Source organism: Vulpes vulpes, chromosome 4 (assembly GCF_048418805.1).
Source record: "Vulpes vulpes isolate BD-2025 chromosome 4, VulVul3, whole genome shotgun sequence".
Taxonomy (NCBI): Eukaryota; Metazoa; Chordata; class Mammalia; order Carnivora; family Canidae; genus Vulpes; species Vulpes vulpes.
In genome coordinates this window covers 35,297,824-35,314,146 of record NC_132783.1, presented here as the reverse complement: position 1 = coordinate 35,314,146, position 16,323 = coordinate 35,297,824, and the positions used below count along the sequence as shown (strand labels likewise).

Below are 16,323 nucleotides of genomic sequence, written 5' to 3'. Positions count from 1 at the left end.
ACGTCGGGCTTCCTGCATGGAGCCTGCTTCTCCCTCTGCCTGTGTCTCTGCCTCTCTCTCTCTCTCTCTCTGGGCCTCTCATGAATAAATAAATAAAATCTTTAAAAAAAAAAAATGGATTTCAATCCTGGCTATCACATATTGTGATCTTGATCTTACATAAATTACAAATTTTATCTGTCTCAATGTCCTCATGGAAAAAAACCATGAAAATAATTTTGTTCTCAGGCTTATTGTAAATCACCAAATACTGGACTTGGCAGCATCTGATGCATTGTAGGTACTCAGTACATGATACTTAATGCTACTGCTTATTATCAAGGAAAAAAAAGACATAAGAATAGAATCAAATGCAAAATCAGGCTAATTGGGTCTTCATGGCCACAGACATTTCAAGTTGTTTGTTTATTGTCACTTTAAGGTTACACATGACAGCAGCAGTCCTGTGAATGATACTGCCCATTTGTGTACTTCAAAAAGCAATAAAAAAGCAAAATAGCCCGATTTAGGTTTATAAGTAAACAAGAGCTTTTATGAACACAAGTCAACTTGATATCTCAGCTTGAATATGGAGAGAAGTTAACAGTGTGAAACAATAATTTAAACACTTTAATCTCATGAAAACTTGTAAACAGGATGCAGGATGGAAGTTCCTTAGATGGCACCCACAAGTAACTCTTGAACTGAGCTAAAAGCTAGCTGAACCAGCTAAAAGCAGTCTATTAAAGAGTAGTAACCAAAATGGCTATAAAAGAGTCTTCTAAATTACATATTTCCAAAGTAAAATGAAAATTAAAATGTTATGGGTAGATACTCTTTTTTTTCTGACCTTATACAGAGGGAGGAAAAAAATGGTCTGTTTATAGTCATTTAATTACTCAGGTATCAATAAAGACAGGAATTAAATGTAACCATTTGGCTGATTTACGCTGCAGTTAAAAGGCCCATGGAATGTTAGGACGTTAATGTTGTACCTTGGTCCTTCTTTTCACAACTTAAAAAATGTTGACTGTAGCAAGTCTGAGGGAGATCAGGTTGGCCATGCAACTAGGTGAGTGGAGAGGTCAATAGTGTTGTGAGGTCATTGCTCTCTGCCTTGGAGGTGAGAGTGAAAAGCAAACCCAGCAGCAAGGTGAAGGTTTGATGTAACCCAGATTTGTAAAACTGACACTGATGTCAGCAGACATTCAAAGGGCATCTGCAGGATACAGATATGCACTATCTGATGATTCCAGACCAGCTATTGCCCAAAATCTGCCCAGTGCCACACATCTGCCACTAGTGAACCTGAACGATCCTCAGCTACCTGAACTGAGGTGCACCTTGCAGGTTGGGCTAACAATAGCTGATGATCCTAGGTGATTGGTTTTCAACTTCTAGTACTGCCTCTTGCCCATGACTTCCCTTAGACCTTTACAGGAAAAGAGAACCTCCAAGAGAATTTAAGTATAAGTCAAAAGCGCCAAAATTAGGAAAGTGCTCTTCTCAGTTTCCTCATTTAGCTCCTACTGGTTATCTGGGGCAGAGAAGTGGGCAACAAGAGCTAAACTCAGCTCTGCAGCAGCACTAGAACTTCACTTACCTAAACGGCCATGGGGTAGAGAGATCTGTGTGGCAGTTCTCAGCAGCAAGTAGTGCCAACAGGAAGTTTTTATCTCAAGAGTGGTATGTGATGGGGCAGCCCAGGTGGCTCAGCGGTTTAGTGCCGCCTTCAGCCCAGGGTGTGATCTGGAGTCCCAGGATCGAGTCCCACATCGGGCTCCCTGCATGGAGCCTGCTTCTCCCTCTGCCTGTGTCTCTGCCTCTCTCTCTCTCTCTCTGTCTCTCATGAAAAATAAATAAAATCTTCAAAAAAAAAAAGAGTGGTATGTGATGCCAAAACTCTAATCTCTATTTCTGGAGTTAAATCTGTCTTCCAGTTAAGCTCATAGTGTCTACGTCCTTTTGAAGTGTTTCAGTGTATAAAACCGTCAATAATGTAACGTAGGTATAACTATAGGCAAAGGAAGCCTGGTCTGACATGGGCAGCATGATCAAGAATTTTCATCCATAACTATATATGATAAAACAAAAGCATTACCTAAATGACACGAAAACCATGACTCCTTTTTCCGGTTAAATTGATGAATTCCAGGGGATAAGCTGACTGAATCCAACAGTTTATATCATATAGTCACTGAAAAATTTATATGGCCTATTTCACTGAAAACTCATGTCTAGTCTCCAGAGCTGGCCCAAATAAGAAAAGTTGTGAGTTTTGACAGCACCAATAGTCAGGTAGAAAAATTAATTTTCTATATTCTTTTCCAATTCCAGTCAGAATTCCTAATTATTCACTGAGAGGGCATTAATTGAGCACTTACTGTGTGCCAAGTGCAATTCTAGGTTCCAGGAATACATCAGTGAGCAAAACAGACAAAAAAAGCTGACTCTCATGGAGGTTCAAGTCTGAAGACAGGCGATAAATAATATGGTGTGTTAGAAGATTATCAATACAATAGGAAGAAGAAAAAGTTATGCAGTGTAAAGGGAAAGTAAGGTAGGGAGTCAGGGCTAGATGGGAATTTAAAATAGGAGAGCCAAGGTAGACACAGTGAGGTGAACTGGAGCAAATAGCTTTAAGGGAATGAGTGAGTGGAACACTGTGAGAAACGGTGTGTGAGGCAAAGAGAACTCGCCAGGGCAAGAACTATCTCCAATGAGTGAATTTAGCAGATGGTGCCAATTTTGTCTTTGGAAAACTCAGTATCTAAAAATATCCCTTGAGAATGTGTCTATAAGTGTGCATCTGAGCAATAATTCTGCTTTTTCCAGTAAATTTTCATGTCAGTACAACTGTTTGCATATTCATAAATGTCATTCAAGACTAATGAGCATGAAAGTACCTAGACTATGTTTTTTTTTCTTTTTTTCTTTTTATAAATTTACTTTTTATTGGTGTTCAATTTGCCAACATATAGAATAACACCCAGTGCTCATCCCGTCAAGTGCCCACCTCAGTGCCCGTCACCCAGTCACCCCCACCCCGCGCCCCTAGACTATGGTTTTTATAAAGTTTATTAATTTGTAGAAGTATTCTTATTCGGGGGATAATTAGAAATCTGAGTTACTAAGAAATTCCAGAACTGGGCAGCCCGGGTGGCTCAGCGGTTTAGCACCGCCTTCAGCCCAGTGTGTGATCCTGGGGACCCGGGATCGAGTCCTGCATCGGGCTCCCTGCAAGGAGCCTGCTTTTCCCTCTACCTGCGTCTCTGCCTCTCTTTCTCTGTGTCTCTCATGAATAAATAAATAAAATCTTAAAAAAAAAGTAATTCCAGAAGTTTTGAATTTCTGATAAAACCTCTTGTAAAAGAAGTTAAGACAGTCTGTAGATAGAAGACTATAAAGTACCATGGCAGGGTCTTGAATTAAGATAGATCTAAAAGTAGTTGGACACTAGCAATAAATTTATTTTTATCTTTCTTATAAAGAAGGTGTGTGCTGTTCTTTCAGGATTTCCTCTTGCAAACCTAAACTTGAGTATACAAAAGCAAAGGCTGGTTCTTCAAGAATTTAGCAGGATTATTTATGAACTAGAGACAAAATTTGATTTTCTACAAGCACATTAATTCTGCTTCACTGGCAAACTGGTTTTAGGTCCAAATTGCGAAAGAGAGATAATAATTCTTGACAAGGACAAGGAAATAGGTTTTCCATTTTCTTCCTGAGTCAGCAGGGGAGTGTAGGACACAAGTGACTTTTTAATGTGTATTTCTCTAAATATACTTATTTAGGAGCACAGTCTAATGGTAATGCGGAAATCAGAACTTTATATTTTATAAAAAAGGCAAATGAAAATGAGTAAAATACAACTTTTAGACTAAAAAAGGAACTAATTTAAAATATACATATACTGTAACAACTGTCTACTTCCAATAAAAAAAAAATTAGGCCTTTTACTGCAAGACTTAAGTGAATTGAGGTAAAGTTTTGCATTTCAACCAATAGTTTTAGGAAGTTATCATAAAGTTATCATAAAGTAGAAACATAAACACCTTGAAGATAATATTTCTTTTCGGGCAGAAGACACGAACAGACATTTCTCCAAAGAAGACATATGATAATCAACAGACACAAGAAAAGATGCTCAATATCACTCATCCTCAGGGAAATGCTCAATATCACTCATCCTCAGGGAAATGCAAATCAAAACCACAATGAGATATCACCTCACACCTGTCAGAATGGCTAAAATCAACACAAGGAACACCAACTTGGTAAGGATGTGGAGAAAAAGGAACCCTTGTGCAACTGTTGGTGGGGATGCAAACTAGTACAGCCACTGTGGAAAACTGTAGAGATTCATCAAAAATTTAAAAATAGACCTACCCCTATAATGCAGCAAACACACTACTGGGTATTTAGCCAAAGAATATGAAAATATTAGTCAGAAAGGATATGCGCACCCCTATATTTATTGCAGCATTATTTACAATCACCACATTATGGAAACAGCCCAAGTGTCCATTAATAGATGAACAAAGAAAATGTGGTACACACACACACACACACACACACACACACACCACGTCGTATTATTCAGCTTTAAAAAAATGACATCTTGTCATTTACAACAACATGGATGGACCTAGAGTATAATGCTTAGCAAAACAAGACAGTGAGAGAAAGACAAATACCATGATTTCACTCACATGTGGAAGAAACAAAACGGATGAACAAAGGAAAAAAAGACAAAAACCAAAAAACAGACTCTTAACCACAGAGAACAAAGGGAGGGAAGGTGGATGGGGGGAATGGGTGAAATAGGTGGAGAGGATTAAGAGCATCCTTATCATGACGAGCACTGAATAATAGAGACTTGTATACCTGAAACTAATACTGTATGTTAACTATACTGGAATTAAAATAGAATTAAAGAAAAATAGTTTCTTTAAAGTCCAGACTAAATTGTTTAATAAAGAATCTCTTTCTACATCTTCCTAGTTTATCCATTCTGATGTCACAAAAAATATCTTCACAATCGTACAAAACTCAGATATCTCCATTTGCAAGCAAAAGGCCAAAACTACCTCAATATAAAGAAAGGAGAAAAAAAAAGAGAAAAAAAAAATAAAGAAAGGAGAGAATAAAAACTAATTTTCTAAATTATAGAGATACTCTGAGATGCTAGGTTTGTGGGTAATTTTTATTTTCTGCTTGTGTTTATGCAACATAGATTTACAAAGATGGTATATTTACTACTTTGATAATAGAAAGTAAAAAAATGTAAGTTTTAATTTGAGTGAAGACAGAGAGATTGGGAGTGAGAATTAGACTGAGATAAACTGGCCCCAGGGACTAGTCTTTTTTTAAAGACCTATTTATTTGAGAGAGAGAGAGAGACAGGATGTGTGTGCATGAGTTGGGGGAAGGGCAGGAGAAGGAGAGAGAGAATCCCAAGCAGACTCCATGCTGAGCCCAAAGCCCAACCCAGGGCTCGGATCTCACAATTCCAAGATCATGACCTGAGCTGAAATCAAGAATCGGGGGGATGCTCAACCACCTGGGCCATGCAGGCACAGACACCCGCACCCCCCCGCCCCCACCACCCACTGACCAGTCTTAAACAAAAGATGTCAGATCCTAGCTGGAGTTTAGGGGAGGGATGCTGGCATCAAAAAAGGGAACCAAGTTTGGAATTCCCATTAATGACAAATTAGTAACTCAATGCTGGCCCCTTGGTGGTTCTCTGGAGCCCTGCCAAGGAAGTGTTACATGTGGGTGGTGGAAAATTAGATGACCATTTTCTCCAACCTTTTAACTGCTCGCTGGTGCCATGGCTATAGAAACAGTGTAAGAGGGACACCTGGGTGGCTCAGTGGTGAAGGGTCTGCTTTCGGCTCAGGGCATCAAAAATTCAGTTATTTCCTGGGGTCCTGGGGTCGAGTTCCCATATCGGGCTCCCTGCAGGAAGCCTACTTCTCCCTCTGCTTGTGTCTCTGGCTCTCTCTGTGGGTCTCCTATTAATAAATAAAATCCTTAAAAAAGAAAAAGAAAAAAAACAGTATAGGAGGATTCACAGGTGTTGGTCCTCTAACATCTATCTGCCAGTTCACATTTTCTAACTAAACGTTTTCACCAGCTAACCTTAAATGTTTCTCAGTGTGGCCCACTAACCCCGTGCCTCAGAATCCCCTAGGGTGCTTGTTAAGACTGCAGATTTCACCTCAGACCTTCTGAAGGTAGAAGAGTGCTATAGTCTGAACATTTGTGTCCCCCTCAGAATTCATGTAGCAATCTAACCTCCAATGTGATAGCGGTAGGAGGTGAGGCCTCTGGGAGGTGATTAGATCATGAGGGCAGAGCTCTTCTGAATGGAGTTTGTGCACTTATAAAAGAGGCCCAAGGAGTCTCCACGTGAGGTCAAAAAGAGAAGGTAGCTACGTGTTTGTATCAGACAATGAATCTGCCAGCACTTGGATCTGGGACTTCCCAACCACCAGAATTGTAAGAAAAAATTCAGTTATTTAAGCAACTCAGTCTGTGGTATTCTGTGATAGCAGCCTGAACTAAGAAAGGGTAACTCCGAAAGTCTGTAGTTAAACATGACTCTTAGGAGATTTTTACACTTGAGGCTGAACTTCAAGATCACAATTATTTAGCTGTGAATCGTCAGCCACCATCCCAAACCCCTCTGGATTCTTCAATTTCCTATCTCAGAGATAACACAACTATAATACATGGCAAAATCAATTCTATCCTACAATCAAAAAACTTCTGGCTAATATCCTATTTACAAAAAAAAATCAGTGTATTACAACTGGAAAAAGACATTGACAGGAGGAAAACAAAAGGAATGGAAAAGTGGTAGACAATCTCTTGTGCTCTGCATTAGCAACACAGACAGGACATTGCACTTAAGTTGTCTGTCCTGGTACTTTGATTATGAGAAGGTTAAGTCTGTGTCTCACTAAGCTTCTGAAGCTTCTCATTTATGTGAAATTTAACAAAACCACTGAACTAGTCTAAAATTCCTTGGCTCTTAAAACTGAAACCTAGGAATAACATATTTATTTTTCTTCATAAGTAATGAGCTACTTCAGGTAAAAGATTTAATTTTCCAGGAATTGCTTTAAGGATGAGAGTTTAATAACAGAGATCAAAGATATTTACTTACCTCCTAATTAACAAAAATTTGCAAAGCCTTTTGGCTTTGCTGAATCAGTATTACTGAGAGTTTATCTGGGCTCAGAGAAAGGAGAATTCTGATTGGTTCATTCTTTCATACTGCTATTCAACAAATATTTTCAACAAGTAATTAAGTACTAACTATGTACAAGGTATTGAGTAGACCTAACAAAACAGACATATTCCCCTGCTCCCTCAAAACTTTAACATCTTTTTGGAGTATCTAATATGCAAGTACATGAAAAAGTGGAGAATAGAAAATAAGGAAATATTCTAAGAAGAAGAAGAAGGATGTAGTCTAACTCTGATTGGACAGGATGAGTAGGTGAGTTGAAACAATATGGGCAAAGAGCCAGAGACAAAAAAGAAAAAGCACAAACAAGTATTCAAAATTTAGTGTGCTCAACCTTGAAATCCAGAGTAGGATGGAAACCGTTGAGCTATAAGTCCAAGAAAGAGGTGGAAGCAAGACCATGAGGGTTCTTATAGATCATGTTAAAAAGTTTCTTTGTAATCCTAAAACCAATGGGATGCTATTGAAGAGATTCAGTGAAGGAGGTCAATGTGCTTTTATTTGTGATATATAGATTCCTCATTGATTTAAAAAAAAAAAGTCAGGAGCTTGAGTAAGTCCTGAGTAAGGGAGTGGCATAGGTTTCATTTATTTAAAGATTTTATTTACTTATTTGAGAGAGAGAGCGTGCACAGGAGCAGGCAAAGGGAGAAGCAGACTCCCCGCTGAGCAGCCCCCTCCCCCACCCCCAAACACACACACCACCAAGCAGGGCTGGATCCCAAGACCCAGGAATCTTGACCTGAGCTGAAGGCTGACACTTAACCATCTGAGCCATCCAGACGCCCGTGGAGTGGCATAGGTTTTAGACAAGGGAAGGGCAGGCACGAACAATGTGGTTACAGAACTTCCCCACTGTACACATCCCCTGTTGGGGAGTCATTTCACAGTGACCAATCATATTAGTCAAATGTTCCGTGCACAGGAGTACGAAGTGAGCCAGGCGCCTTCTGCAAAAGACTTCATTCAAACATTTCTCTGCTGAGCTGAGCGTAGGGCATATAGCAAAGTATAGTATTTCCCGCATTGGTTTGGTGCTTATCATGTTGTTAGATGGAAAATTATGCTCCCTCCCGTCACGTGTCAGCCACCGGTATGCAATGTTAGTTTCAAGACTAAGAGAACATTCATCCATGTTTCCAGTCAACAAGACAGAACTTGTAAAGGAAAGTTCTCAGCTTACCTGCAATACATTCTTGGAGATCTAGGAAAGGCTACACTGATGAGGATAAATAAAGCACGTGACTGAGTCACCAAGATTTTATATCCAGGACTTAAAGGTAAAACCAGTCTTTTGAAAGTACAGGTTTCTGGTTCTCTCTCCTACCTAGTCACAGTCCTGACTTCTGGTGGTAGTAGCCATCTTGTAGCCAAGAGAAAGACAGGTGGTAGCTTAGAAAGATGAACGGAGCTTGGTTTCCTGAGAGCATCACTGGGCTCTTATCAATTCTACATTGTGTAAAAGTCTCTAGACTTTTGTGGAATGAAAAGAGAAAATCCCCCTACTTAATTAAGGTTCTATTTGTTCATTGTCTGTTCTTTCCAGCGCAACACCCTCTGTACAACCTCAACTTCTATTTAAACTTCTCTGAATAAAATGTACCAAGTTCTTCTTCTTTAAAAAAAGATTTTATTTATTTGAGAGAAAGAGAGAGAGACAATGAGTGGAGGGGAGAGAGGAAGAAGCAGACTCCCCACTGAGCAGGGAGCCTGAGGCACTGGAGCCCAGGACCCCAAGGTCATGACCTGAGCAGAAGGCAGACTCTTAACAGACTGTGCCACTCAGGTGCCCCTATAATGTACCAAGCTCAGTTGCTATTGACAGTACTTGGAATTCTGTGCTCATTTGATAACATGGATGAGAACCAGAAAGCCATTACCTGCAAAACCTAAATGTTATCATGGTTATGGTATGGCCGCCTATAAGACACGGAGCTACCTGACCCACGGGAGTTGTGTTTATTACCAAAAAACAGCAGGAAAACAAAATGCAGAAAATTCTCCACATACTTGCTGGCCATTTTGGCGACAATTATTTTATTTAGTTGAGCTTGACTGATCATGTGTTTAAAATGACCAAGTCCCGGTGATGAGGGAAATACAGGCAGAAAGGAATGCAGATAACATTAAATGTCCTCCTAACCCGCAGCCAATTGACAAGCACTTGAGGCAGACAAGAGTATAAAGTTCCTCACAGGAAGCCCCCAACTGTCTTCATGTTAATACTCTGTTAGAGGGAAAAAACAACCTTGGTTTGACAATAGCTAGGAAGGCCCCTGGCATCCTGTGTCTTCTTTAGCATATGAAAATCCTTTTAGAACTTCTCTTTATCTTTACTTCCCCCAACCCCAAAGTACATACTCAGTTGTTCCTGATAATTCCCCGGCAGCAGGGAGCAGCTGGCTGTAATGGCAGCTCGTGCCTAGGACTTCCGTCCCTGTGCTTTAATAAAACCACAATTTTGCAGAATTCTTTCTTGGCCCTTGGCTCCGGACTTCACCCCACCAAACCTTACCTACATTTCCAAAACTACATCACTGATGCTAAAGCTGAAGCAACACAGGGATCCAAGGGAAAGTAACTTCCCAGAAAAACAGAAGGGACAATATTTTGTAGACAATTTTAGACAAATTAAAGTTGCACAATAATAAGTACTGCACATGCTCATCAAGTGTCAGTCATCGGGAATTGAACAGTTCACTTTAAGCAAACATATCATGTGGGCTCAAGGTTGCAACAGCTGTATTTATTCAAATGTACAACCTGTTTGGCTGGATTCAGATTTTTAGACTTGTTTATACGCACGAGACTATAAATCATTGTAGGCTACCAAAGACAAATTTGTATTTGTGCACAAGTATACATTTATATTGGTATTTAAATGCATATCAACACAGGGAAGCACCTATTTCTGTTCAAGGAGATAGCATGTGAGTTTAACACAGTATAAGGATCATTAGAGATTTCTTACTCCCACTTACCTATAGAAGCCCTGGTGGCACTGTTCTTCCGTTTTCTTTGTAACAGAATCTTTTATAGTTAAGAAAGTCTTCAAAATAATTAACTCTCATATTATGTGTAGGGTCTTTACCTCGGACATTGAATTGAAAATGATGAATCACTCATAAAAATCTGCCACAGTGATTTTCAAAGCCCTGCAAACCACTTGTCACTAGGTACTTACTGATTCCAATTTGCATGGAGAGAAATTCAGTTCCAAAGCCCTGAGGCAAGACATTCACCAAAAGAACTGGAATAGTTTAAACTGCTTAATCTAGAGTTGTCTGAATTATTTTTAAATCGGGATTATTCAGATTGTTTGTTTGTACTGATTAAAACTGGCCAGAGGGGTTCCAAATCCCTAATTCATTTTAAGACATATAAGCAATCTCTTCTCTAGAGAATTAAGTTACCTTTTACAACATGATGAGTATAGAATTATCAGCTACAAATCCAACTTACTACAGTGTATGTGAATAAAATGATAAGATCAAAATCTCCAGCTGATTTGTTTGTTCAAAAGTATTGAATACATAATTACAAAAACTACCTGGGGAGTCTATTTAAAAAGCCAGAAACTCTAATTCTCTAGATCCTATAATGGTGAGGAGGACCCAAAAATATGAATGTTGGGATCCCTGGGTGGCGCAGTGGTTTAGCGCCTGCCTTTGGCCCAGGGCGCGATCCTGGAGACCCGGGATCGAATCCCGCGTCGGGCTCCTGGTGCATGGAGCCTGCTTCTCCCTCTGCCTGTGTCTCTGCCTCTCTCTCTCTCTCTCTCTGTGTGTGACTATCATAAAAAAAAAATGAATGTTAGTGACAGCTATATGATATAGGAGGTTCTTGTGAACCCCATTTTGAGAAGCACTGGTCTAGATCATTCTAGGTGCTGGGGACACAAATCCCAAACACCTTCCTCTAGTGAGATAGACAAGTTAACAATTTTACAATGCATTTTAAACATCCAAAGAGGCATGAAGAAGATAGGAGAAGGCATCAAAAGGAGGGCAAAAGAGCAATTCTCCCACAGAAATAACCAGTTTTAAAGGGGTAGTAGAACAACTAGAGAATGGGAGGAAGTATGGTGGGGACAAGCATGGGGAGCTTGGATCAGCACAGGATACAGGAGTAGGGAATGAGGTTGCTGAATTAAGATGAAGTACTATTGGGGCACCTGGGCTGCTCAGTAGTTGAGCGTCTGCCTTTAGCTTAGGTCGTGATCCTGGGGTCCTGGGATCGAGTCCTACACTGGGCTCCTCATAAGGAGCCTGCTTCTCCCTCTGCCTATGTTTCTGCTTTTCTCTATCAGTCTGTCATGAATAAACAATCTAAAAAAAAAAAGGATGGGGTACTGTCTTGAATTTAACTTTTTATCCTGAAGGCATAGGAGACCACTCAGGGTTGAAGCAGGAGAGGCAGAGTTAGATTCAATTTTAAGAAAACCTGCCAGGCAGCAGTTATACGGAGGGCACTGGGAGGAAGGTAACCTGATGGAGAGGCCAGGCAACCCCGCTTCTCATCAAGAAAAGATGCCTATACTGGTGAAGACAAACAGAAAAGATGCCTATACTGGTGGAAGATGATAACCCATCAGAGTAATGTTTACTGAAATGAGTTCAACAAGGAGGGAGAACAGAGGTCTTAACTAACTTAATGTGGGGAGAGAGGCAAAAGAGAGGAACAGATCAATCTTAGGTTTCTGGTTTGTCCAACTCAGTAGCTGGCTTAGTTTGGTGAGTGGGGAGTAAAGAAGAAGTAGAATTTCAGTGTTTACTAATAAAAATAGTTAACAGCAATATAGGACTTTCTATAGAGATTGAAAGAGATTTATAGGGTATGGAACTTAGAAATGTCTGGGCTGAATGAAGATACCTATTGGAAGTCATCCATGTCTGGATGGTGGTGGCTGAAGTCATGGACATGAATGAGGTCACCCAAGGGAAATACTCTGAAGGTCATGGTGGGGCCTAACTGGGAGGCGGGGGAGAAGAGGAAAAGAAACATGCAGGAAAGCATAAGAGGAGACAAAGGTAAAAAGAAGACCAAGGAGTGTTATGGAAAAAATGTTAAAGAAAGGAGAAAGTCAAGTGTCACAGAGCAATCAAGTCATGTAAGTACTGATAATGGAGAGTGTTCCATTGTGACCCGCAGTGCCTATCAGAGCCTCCACTATGAATGGGTCATTCATTTCTTCAACAAATATTTACCAAAGCCCCCTGAGTGCTCGGTGTTGTGCAGACAAACCTCAAACCTCAATGCAAGTTTTTATCCTACTCTGAAAGCATAGTGGAAGCATTTCCATTTCCTTACGAATGTTACCCTGTGTTAAGATGTGAACAGGTATGGAATTTGTATGCAGAGAGGATCCCAGAAGCCTGGGAAGAAAAGGCAAGGCATCCTGGTGCTTGTTTTTTTACCCCTTTTTTGAACCCCTGACATCTATTTAGGAAGCAGAGTCCTAGGCTGAAGAGAAGTAATTATTTCCCAATAGGTTCTTTTGGTATTGAAAGAAGAAAATTAAGGCAAGAAAGAAAAACACCAAATGAGACTAAAATATTTCTGGGCTCTGATTACACTTCATATAAACCTTATCTCATAATTACTTAGCACTGATTAAATGTCTTTAAAAAAAAAAAGAAAGAACAAGACTTTTGATTTTTTATTACCCAACAAAGGTTCCATTTCTTTATTCAGCTTTCTGACTCTGTGCATGTGCCTTCAACGCTTTCATGACTGTCTGCTCCTCAATAAGGAAGGCATGTTTGAATCAGTCACATACACATTTAGCACACATGGATCCACCATAGGCCCTGCTCATGTGGTGTTTTTTTCGGTCTTACAGCATGGACTCCTCCCAGTTAGCCTGGACACGCATCATATGGGGATTCTGCTGCCTTCCAAAACATCTTGGGATAGAAGTAAACAATTAGCCACCCAGGTGCCCCTTATTTGGGAGTTTTAGAGGTTAAGGTTTTTGAGTAATTTTAAGAAACAGATGCTCTTCTTGGGGCAGTGTCTAGAGACCCAGAGTTTGACTGATACTATTGTAAGGCTACAGCCTCTCAACACTCCCAAATAAGGAGCACCTGAGTGGCTCTGTGGTTGAGCATCTGCCTTTGGCTCAGGCTGTGATCCTGGGGGATCCTGAGATCAAGTACTGCATCAGGTTCTGGCAGGGAGTCTGCTTCTCCCTCCACCTATGTCTCTGCCCCTCTCTGTGGGTCTCTCATGATAAAATAAAACCCTTAAAAATTTTTTTTAATAAATAAAAACACCAAATAACAGTTATTAGAAAGCCTGTTTCTAATATCTTTTTTTTTTACATACCTTTAGAAAATTAGATAGAACTTACAACATTGTAACACTTGAAGAGAGTAAATCTTATTATTTCATTGATCCATTCACTTGTTGAGAAAATCCTTAATGAGTTCTTACTAAAGATATAAGTGTTGTTAAAAATATGAAGTCCTGGAGCACCTGGGTGGCTCAGCCAGTTGAGTGACCAACTCTTGGTTTCAGTTCAGGTTATGATCTCAGGGCCATGGGGTCTGTTCCACAATGGACTCTGGGCTCTGGGCTCCCCCGACCAGTCTGCGCAATCTGCTTGAGATTCTCTCTCTCCCTCTCCCTTTGGACCCCTCCCCTCACTATAAATAAGTAAGTAAATAAATAAGATTTTTTAAAAAACTAAAAAAACAGATAAAGCCCTGGGTGGAGAAGGAAAAACACATACATACATACATACATACATACATGGATGAAGTCCTTGAGCTCATGAAACCTACATTGCAGTGGGAAACAAACTAACAAGGAACCAAGACTCCCCACCAATGTGCTAACAATACGCATTATATACAAAAACAAAGCACAGGAGTGACAGGGCTTCATCAGTATGCTGATCAGGGAAGGCCTCTCATACACTGAATAGAAATATGTGGGAATAAACGTTTGAAATGATTACGGAGAATTTATTTGACTACATGACTGCTATCTTGTTCTGATCCCTGCAATACATTATTTCTCAGTACTCCATCACTGAGACCTACCAGCTGCCGAGCACCATGCTAAGCATAGTGAGAGATAAACGCATTCAACCATTTCCTGCCTCCAGATTCTCCTAACTAGTAGGAATTCTCACACATGGAAGAACATGGTCAGTCATAATAAAATTATTAACAAAACAATGTTAAATCAGCCGATGGAGGAATTATTTCAGGCTATAAGAGAACAAGGCCTTTGTTTGGTAGGACTGGCACAATGGCAGGACAGGGAATGGTGGAGGGCAGGAACAGAACATTCCAGAATGAAGGAATGGCATAAAACAAGGCCTAGAGGATGTTTGTCCAGAGAATGAGGATTATCTCAGTTTGGCTAATGCGTTCCATGTCTGAAAGGGACGATATGGGAAATAGGGCAGAAGAAGGAGCCTGGGGAAAGAATAGTAGAAGGCCTTGAATTCAAGGCTAAAAATGTGAAGCCTTTCGTTTCACTGATATTCACTAACAGACCTGGAAAGTAGAATCCAGGACACTCCTTTATACGATGTGGATGTGGGACGCCTGGGTGGCTCAGTGGTTAACCATCTGCCTTCGGCTCAGGGTGTGATCCCAGGGTCCTGGGATTGAGTCCTGCATGGGGCTCCCCACAGGGAGCCTGCTTCTCCCTCTGCCTGTGTCTCTGCCTCTCTCTGGATCTCTCATGAATAAATAAATAAAATCTTAAAAAAAAAAAAAGAAATGTAGAGTTGTCATACAGTTTGCTGCTCTATCAACAAAAGCTAGGACTGATTATGTATTCTGTTGACTGACAGATACAGTCGTCTAAATCAGGAGCAATCAGCACTTCCTCATACTGAATTAAAGACTAGAGATGTAGTCTTCGAATCAGTTTATGAATATTTTCTTATTTACCCAGAATAACTAATTCTTGTAGGATCTGCCAGTGATCTCTAATTATACCAGCTGCACCCAATATCCACATTGAACATTATTTTTACCCACTGAAAAAAATTACTTTATCCTCTGAAAGCTGGCTAAGGTCAGCTGTGGTTTTCTGAACGTCATATCAGTTTTGTGTTTCAGGTCACCAAATTTTTAATTTATTTGTAAAGCTGCTATTTGAAGCTGAATTAACAAAATTAGCCGCTAGAACAGCAGCCACACCAAGTCCACAGAGCACAGAGAAAAGTTGGGAGAAAAGTGGAGATGAAGAAATAGAAGCCTGAAAAGAAAGTCTTATCACAGAAATGCCCAGATATCATCAGAACTGTCAGTGAAACAGCTGTGGAACTCCCATAAATGCAGACTTATATTATATATAGGCAAGAAATAGAATAAAATGAATGTCTTTGGTTTATTTGGAAGACTGGAAGTTCACAGAACTTTAGGTTAGACTTATGGGTTCATAAGGAGAAATTTTAGTTCCCTCCAGCACTAGAATTCAGGGATTTCTTTGACTTTGAGCCTGGATTCCTGGCTAGTTGCCTTTAATGATTTTCCACATTATGTCTGCTTCCGCTTAAGAAGTTTAAAATTGTGGGCAGCCCGGGTGGCTCAGTGGTTTAGCACCACCTTCGGCCCAGGGCATGATCCTAAAGACCCAGGATCAAGTCCCACATCGGGCTCCCTGCATGGAGCCTGCTTCTCCCTCTACCTATGTCTCTTCCTCTCTCTCTTTCTGTGTCTCTCATGAATAAATAAATAGAATCTTTAAAAAAAAAAAAAAGAAGTTTAAAACTTTGACTGACTTCTTTCGGGCAAAGTAGGAAAGCAGAGGTCAAAATCAGAAATGGAGCAAACTCACCTGCTGAAGAGGGCATTTTCATTATGAAGCATGAGCTCTGGCCAAGATTTTATCATCTATTTTGATTTTGCTATTAATGTTATTATGTTTATGTCAGTTAAGCCTATGTTTCTTCTATTAAGTCTATCCACATTTAAAAGGTAGGAGTGCCTGGCTGGCTCAGTCAGAAGAGCCAGTGACTCTTGATCTAAGGATCCTGAGTTCAAGTCCCATGTTGGATATACAGATAACTTAAAAATTAAGTGTTTATAAATATATAAATAAAATTTAAAAGATAAAAG

At 40.1% G+C, this 16,323-nt stretch overlaps 1 protein-coding gene across 5 annotated transcripts in view; it reads right to left on the bottom strand.

Annotated features, from left to right (window-relative positions):
- ELOVL6 (ELOVL fatty acid elongase 6) overlaps positions 1–16,323 on the bottom strand; it is a 139,062-nt gene that overhangs the window by 66,238 nt on the left and 56,501 nt on the right. The window contains exon 1 of one of the 5 annotated variants that reach the window (XM_072755480.1): positions 1,583–1,809. The exons of the other annotated variants lie outside the window; for them this stretch is intronic. The gene's annotated coding sequence lies outside the window, so the exon portion shown is untranslated. Of the gene's footprint in view, positions 1–1,582; positions 1,810–16,323 lie in introns of those variants that run through there. 5 annotated transcript variants of the gene reach the window in all.